Raw genomic sequence first — 8308 nt, forward strand, 5'->3', positions numbered from 1 at the left:
CTTCTTTACACACATCTGCTGCCTGAGCAAGGATGCTAGACAGCTGGGGCCTGGTGCAGCATCTTTCTATCCATACTCTCCACATTTCTAGCATGGTGGTCTCAGGGTTCCGAGAAAGAATGTTCCAAGGAAGTGGAAGTTGCCAACATTTAAGGAGTTGGCTGAAAACTGGCCTCGTGCCATGTTTACGATATTCTCTCGGTCGTAGCAGTCACAGATCTCCCCCAGATTTAGAGTGGGAGGAGTGTCATTACAGTTGGATTCTGATTGGTCCCACCAAAAAAAAGGGCAATCTGCAAATGAATGTTTATTCATTGTGTGGAGCACATGTTGGGGGAAGGGCAGAGGCTGACAATTAGCACCTGATGAGGTTAAGTATTTGTATTTTAATTTGAAAATATCACCTAGGAAATCAATGAAATCTTGGTAGATAAATTCTCAAAATATGAAGGAATTATATTTGAGCCTTCAAATTATAAACACAATAGACACTTAAACAGAAATCTATCCATTGAGACAATTCAAAACTTGACATGTAGATTCCATTAGGTTTTAATACCTTTAATTTTCAGAAATCCAATCTTGGCTGATGTGTGGTGGAAGAAATAAAATACAGTGCTTGATTTGAACAGGTCAGTTATCAAATTATCCCAAGTAAAAAGTCAACTTGTATTCCTGAGTTATATTCAAACAGCACTCTTCTCTTTTCTCAAGGTAATTTGAGAAGATTTTTCTGTTGAGAGCTGAGAAAGATCTGCTCTCCGGTACAGTCATAACAGGCAATGTTATTGGTTGTAAAATGTTCATTTAGAATGGCTTGTAAAGAAAATATTTATGTATCTCAATACATAGACTACATTTCCTTGTAAAGTTATCTTTGAATGCTATATAAGGAAACCTAGAGTGACAGCCAAACAGATATTTTACATATGGGAAGGCTGAAGAATTGTTAAATGCTGACCCAGAACAGTCAATCTCTCCAGTAGACACAAAAATGCGAGATTATGAAATAAGTTATGGAAGAAGAGATCATTTGAGTTATTGGCAGGAGTTGAAACAGCTTATTCATTGGCAATTACAGCTGGGAAGTTCCAATATCCTTCCTGCCAAGCAGCTCAAATAATCTAAGTATTCAGTTTAGCAACTATGAGTTAACACTGTTGCTGAGAAGGAGATAACTTCCAGTGAATCTTGACATTGGACCTGGAAGATCTCTCCAGTGCCAGCCCTCTAATTCAAATTTTAATGTGTATCTGAATTATTTGGGCATCTTGGTAAAATATAGACTCTTTCTTAGTAGGTCTGGGTTAAGTGCTGAGATTCTGCATTTCTAACAGGCTCCTGGGTGATGTTGGCATGACCAGTCTGTGTACCACACTTTGAGTAGCAGGATTCCAGTCAACATATCATTTTAATGAACTGTCACAATTGTACGTAAAGTTGAGACTGAAGTAATATTTTATGACTCCAAGAGACTCGTGAATCGAGACAGCGGGTCTCATTATGGAGGTTAAATAAATCACAGATAAAGTTCAGAGTTCTAAAGCTGTTAGGGATTCCTTGCAAATTGTTTCGTAGATTAACTGAAATGGAGAAAGATGAGCCAGCTGATCAGTAACGTCACGCTGTGCAGTGGATTTGCGCTCTAGACAGCCACTAGTGATCCAAGATGGCTCAGTGCTTTGAGAAAGGATTATCAAATTGTTAAGAAGGACAAAAGGACTGATGACATCCATGAGTTTTCCATTAGAGCTGATCGTAAGTGTAGTGATAAAAATGTAGAATCATTACAGTGATATATTTAGAACCTTACAGCATACTTCCCTCTGATTATAAGAGCTCACTGTGTCATTTTTATGATAAAGATCTCATTTAAGAAAAAAGATGTCACATACCGTTCTTGTTTTGGCAAGCCACCCATACTGCTATTAGAGGAGAAAACTTAGTGTGAGATAACAAGTCTCCACACAACCATGCATATCTGTCAGATTCTTTCTCATACACACCCTTTGTGGTGGGTTGCATATAACACAGCCTCAAGCTATCTATCACTCTGCCCCTTAATTAGATGGGAAAATTGACTTGCACATAAGAGATAGTATAGGATCTCACATTAAGATGTGTGCAGGCACGTGTGTGTGTGTGTGTGTGTGTGTCTATATGCATACGTCTCTATGTATTCATATACGTATCTATGTATTCATCTATCTATATCTTCCTATATCTAAGGCTTATATGGATATATAGAACCTTTTTTTAAAGAAGACTCTGCAATCTGAATTAGATCACAATAAATCAAGAGAGGTGACGGAGAGACTTTTCAGGATTGGCTTAGGGAAAAGGAATTTTTCTGAAGAATTTTATGGAAAACTCAGTTATCTGGGTGAGTCTGTTTTCCCAGAGAGAGGCTGGGGAAATAAACCCCTAACTACTCAAGTCTATCCAGAATGATCCTCAGCTGTGGTTACATGAAAAGGATCTGATCTCAGGACTATAATTTCAAAGTGCAGGAAAAGGAACTTGTTTCCAGATACTTCCTCTTCTATTACTAATGCTAATCTTTCATCTCACATTAAGAAACAAATTGTAAATGTCAACACCCCTGTTGATAATTGACTTATTTTACTTCAAAAATTTGATTTAACTTAGTATTTCTGAATTTATTGAGGAGTACAATGTGTCCATTATTGTTCTAGCTACCGTGGAATAGGAATGACTAATACAAGCACTTTGCCTAGGTTCTCTAAAAATAAAGCTCAGGGCAAGGATAAAAGCATTGATGCTACATTTGACAGCAGGACGCAAGCTCAATTGATAGGTGTTAAAAAATAGAAGTGAAGCAAAAACAAGATGAGACTAATCCATTGAGTTAAACTGCCGGCCGCTTGCTTACTACAAGCCTCAAAGAGAAACCACTGGATGCTATGAGGCTTGTTTTCTAGCACACATCACTTCCTCTGGAGGGGCTACATAGAAAACTGCATCTCAGAGTAGTTCATAGAAGGAAGAAGGAGGAGGAATTTAACCGCCTGGATCCCTCCTGTCTCCTGTTTAATGTTGGTTAATGTTTACCCCGTGGAGATGGGATTCCCTCAGATCTCCAGTTCGCTTCACCTGAACCCTCAGTGACCACTCAGTAAGGTAGATCCCACGTTCCCTAGTGTCACATTTCATCCACCTCCAAAGAAGAAGGGTACGTGGCGCCAACAGAGCTCAACCTGAGGCTCCAAATTACACTCCACCCAACTAATTTGGGAAGCTCAGTTAAGGTGCTGGAACAAGCGGCAGTGGTTTAAGGGTGAGGTGGGCGGCAGGTGATGCATGGTCAAAATGAAGCAGTCAAAGGTATCAGAGATGGAGCAAAAGGCTTATGACTAACACAGTTGTCTCCTTAGGGTACCACATCTCACGCCTTCCAAAACATCCAGCTACTATACTACAGTGTCAGACATCCTTTTCATTTGTTCATGTTTTATTTTCTGAGAGGGTGAAGATAACTTTTGCTCCTTCCTCCAAAAGATAATTACATGCCACGTCAGATATAGAATCTCCTTCAATATGTTAACTAGTTGTCATGTCCTGGAAGCCAAAGGTGGAAAAAAACAAACAAATAAACTATACTGCCTGCTACCGAGGTAGTTTTAAGGCTGTCATTGGCATTTATTAAGTCCCTCCTCCATTACCCATGTTAGATTCTCCTCACCCTCGGGCAGTATTTGGTATTTACCACATCCTGAAGGAAAGGGCTCTAAGACAGCTGATTGTCCTCCAGCTGTGCCTCAGCTGAACCACCAAGAAGCTGTTTTATTATTCCATCAGGCCAGCTGCTTCTGTGTGATCGGGTACACGGTCTTGGGCCCAGAAGTGAATTTCCTTATTAATAAAAGCATACCTTGGCCCAGAGCAGCATTATGTATGAGAACATATTGATAAATAAGGCATTTTGTAAGTCTTTCAATGGTGGAGGCATTTCAGGCAAAGAAGTGCCTGTACGTGAAGTATAAATTGAATTCTCTAACAACAAATGGCTCCCCACTCTAAAGCCATTCTATTTCTCACTGCTTCCTTTGAGGAATGTTGTAAGTCTCTGCTGATGTCTGGTTGGGCATTTTATAGTTGCCATAGTGATTAGTGGATTAAGATGGCATGGAAGTCTGCATCATCTGCTTATGCATTTATTGATGCCTTTCAAATACCTCAATATATACACTATTATCTCAAATATATTTCCATGGCATGATGGAGTTGCTGCTGTGCAGACTCAATGTTAGGACTTAGTGGATCCAAGAGCTCTTAGGTCACTTAGTCATTTAAATGTCCATGGTCAGGTGCTCAGTCTCTACTAGCACATCAGGAGCCATATTTCAAATGGAGAGTTGTTTCCTACTATAGAAAGTATGACTTTGATGTGGAATCCTATAGGTTTGCACTATGATGTTCTTATTGGGCCTTTTAAGGACTTATAGCACCCTTATTCCGCACAGTTACCTCTTATACTATCACACCTGTTAGATCATACTGGTTAAGGGGTAGAGCCAACTTCAAACTAGCAGCTTCTCATGTTACCCAATGAAGCATCAAATATTCTCCCAGAGTTCAGTTATCTTTTACTTTTAAAATATAAAAGGTCCATCGATGGTGGCAGGAAGTACACGGTATGGCAATTCATACTTTAGAGAGGATTGCTGACAAGCCCCAGACCAAAGAACTCCTAAATTTTTAATTAGCATAGAATGTATGTCTTACCAGAACATCTAAGGATTCAATTATCCTGATATCCATATATGACCAGCTTGAGATCCTAAAATCATTTGACCATGGATATATGTTATATTGGAATACTTAGTAACTTCTCATTGGACAAAGATTTTGAAGGATGTTATTAATAAAATGAGTAAAATCTTGTTTTGTCTATGCTTTGAGATTTTTTTGTTTCCTGTCATTGGCTTGGAGTTACTTTGTTACTGTGTCTAAGCTTTGATGAGCTCTCAAACTGGGCAAGGAATACAGTCTATAGGGATAACTTGATCTAGGAATCAAGACAAGGTTTAAGAGAGTGTCTAGAATCCAGTGACAGAAGACTGTGTGCACACCCTGGCTGTGGGGCGTCTCTGAAGTTCTATGTACCTCACACTATTCATCAATAAAATGGGATTACATGACCTAATTGACCATGTGGTAGGGTTCATGTTGATCACAGGACTAAAAGTATCTGAATACTTAAAACATGATAAACATGCAAGAGATTAACTTGGTTACTAAATAAGCTGTGTTGAATTTCCCAGCTATCTCTTTGTGTAAGAGCAAACCATCACTTGTTCTGTGAGGGTATTTCTTGGGATAAGTAGGATTAATGTGAGGTTATTGCTTATATTCAGAAATGTCCACGTTGTGGAGGCCACATCACTTTGACAAGACAGGTGACTTCCTGAATGAGAAAGTCATTTGTGCCATCAATGTTCTGGATAGAGGTAGTCTTCAAATAGAAAACCTGCTCTAAGATACCAATCTATTCATAGGACACAGCAGGAAAATAGAAAAACACTGAGGTATTTAAATGTTCAGGAAAAAGGTCCCTTGTTCTAGGGAACTACATCTGCCATGTGGAAGGTGACCAGGACCTAGTGACAGATCCAGACAGAAGATGTCGTGCTGCAAAGTAAAGTCAATGTATTTATGTTCATTGGTTTTTCTTCTCTATAGTTAATCTTCGCTTCCAGTGCTGTCCTAAGATAAAGATGTTCAGATACAAAAATTGGTATGCAAAGTCAGAGGATAAGCTGCAGACAAATTAGAGAGATATGCACATCTTCTCTGTTTCTCTGCACTAAGGACAGGCTGATCTCTTAAAGCTGGGGCAAAGTTTGCTAAGCGGGTAAGTAGTCTTCAATGTGGAGTCTGGAAGATAGTGAGAATCAGGAGCCCGCTGAAAGTTCATTTTTCCCCCTTTGAATAGAAAGACATCCCTCATGGCATTAACACTAGCCTTTTACAAGAACTTATCTCAAAAAAGGCAGTAAAGATATTTGTTTTGGGCCCTAGCCATTGACTAAAACATAATTACCTCACCTGATAAACCATTGTATATTTGCCAGGAAGTCATATAAAAGATAGCAGTAATGAATGATGAGTTTTATTTTTTCCTCTATATATAGCAGAGTTGGAAAGATATCTATTGACGGAGATCCAAAGGTTGTAAAATTCTGGTCAAGACAGTCTGATGTAAAATTGTGAAATCCCGATTCCACTTCACATGCCCATTATATTTTTGGAATCCATAGAAGAGTTGTGTAATTTCATTCAAAGTTCACCACATCTCTCTATTACTCCCATTTTTCAGATGAGTGAACCAAGGATCAGGGAGAGCCACTGACTTGCCAAAGTCAACTAACTCTTACGTGTAGAACCAATCAAGACCCTAAGCCTTCTGATTCTGGATTTTATGACTTTCCCATACGTACCAGCTATTTCCACAGTAGTAGTTGGGTGGAGAATAGAGATGAGACCAAAGTCTGTGCTGAAACTTAGTATCAATATAAACATTTCCCTAATATGGCCTTAGAGACTCACAAGGGGTACACACCCCAAGCAATTTTTCCCAGTTGACTGGAAACTATGTGACATATATGAAAGAAAATAGAGCACAAAGGATCTATAACAGAAATCCAAGCACTGACACTGAATCCAGAACTCCTACTGTACACAGTCGAAAACCATGCCTAAAGTATATTAGAGACACCATTTCATTCCCCTCCCCTCTGTCTCTTGTCCTCTACACATAAAACAGTCAGTGAGGGGAGCCGGGAAAAGGGGCTGCCTTCAGATTCCCTTTCAATCTGGAATGAACATTGTACAAATCTGTGCTGGAAGAGCTGTGGGGAATCAGGGTGGGGAACTGAGAAAGGGAATTTGTCCTTGTTCTGCCAAAGCAAGGTGAGTTGTTGACTGTAGTTTGTTGTGGCTCCACTAAAATCCAGGCTGCGCTGGTGTGTTGGCCTAGGGGATGCCCATGTACTTTTCCTGACACCTGAAGGAGGACACTGGAAACATAACAGAGGAACAGGAATCTGTGCACAGATTAGGTTTGAGCCAGTGCCTGCCTGTGGCAGTCGTTCACAGAAAAGACCTACATGTCATGCAAGAGAAGCTTTAAGGGCCCTTGGCTCTAGGTCAGAGCAGCAAGGGATGCAAGTGTTTGGTGACTAGTTGAAGTAAATAAAATCTTTCTTGTAGGAAAACAAAGTATTTGGCAGATCCGGTGCCCACAGGATCTCAGAGAAAAAAAACGTGCAGTTAATCAGACAATTCTGAAGCAGACCCTAACTCTGGCATTGACCCTAAAATCAATGCCATCTTGTTTCCCCTCTCAATTCCCTCAACTGCCTCTTGGATGTAAATTCACTGAGTATATGCATCTTGTTGAATCGGGATTAGCTAATTTGTATTTTTATTTTACTTTAGCTTTGAAGAAAACATGCTTGGGAACCTAGTAGGAAGATCAGGGTTGAAAGTGTAGCCAGCAAGTAGCTTTTTTAGATGAGGAATTTGAGGTCCATGGGTGTGAAAGACTATTTCCAAGGTCATCTAGACCGTTAGTGGCTGAGCTAATTACAAGAGCTACCTGCATAGGGTGTTAATATGCACCAGGGCCTGCAGAGCACTTCACACAATGTTCTCTTAAAACTACATCACAATTCATTTTCTGCAAATAAAGAATATGAGGATTAGAGGAGGGATTTGCCTAAATGGCAATAGGTCACAGAGACGACTTTCAGCCCCAAGATGTGATATGAGCCAGCCATGCTCAAGCCTGAGTATAAACTGAGTTCTAGGTTAGATTTCCAAAGCACTCAGTTTGCTGACTACTTTCCAAGAACAGAACTGGAGAGGTATGGTCCCATAAGAGGTTGGTTATGGGGTAAAATTAATAGTTAGAAAGAGAGAGAGGAAGAAAGACTTCCCTTCTCATTTTCGCTTTTCCTTTCTCTCTCTCTCTTCCCCTGCCATGTATCCTCAAGCCAGCTGGCCTGGATAATTATTAAGTTAAAAAACAACAAAAAAAGCATATTCCAGGTGTTGGAATTCTATTTTTCAACCTGTTTAATATTTTCCCTAACTTCATTTCATTTGGAACCCTTCTAATTTTTTATATGATCTAAGATTATTAAGCATCAGAAAGAATCTTACATTTTCAGGACTTCCCTGGTGGTCCAGTGGTTAAGACTTCACCTTCCAATGCAGGGGGTGTGGGTTTTGATTCCTGGTCGGGGCCCACATGCCTCGTGGCCAAAAACCATAAGAAAACAGA

The sequence above is a fragment of the Balaenoptera physalus genome (genome assembly GCF_965194825.1).
Source record: "Balaenoptera physalus genome assembly, chromosome: 17".
NCBI lineage: Eukaryota > Metazoa > Chordata > Mammalia > Artiodactyla > Balaenopteridae > Balaenoptera > Balaenoptera physalus.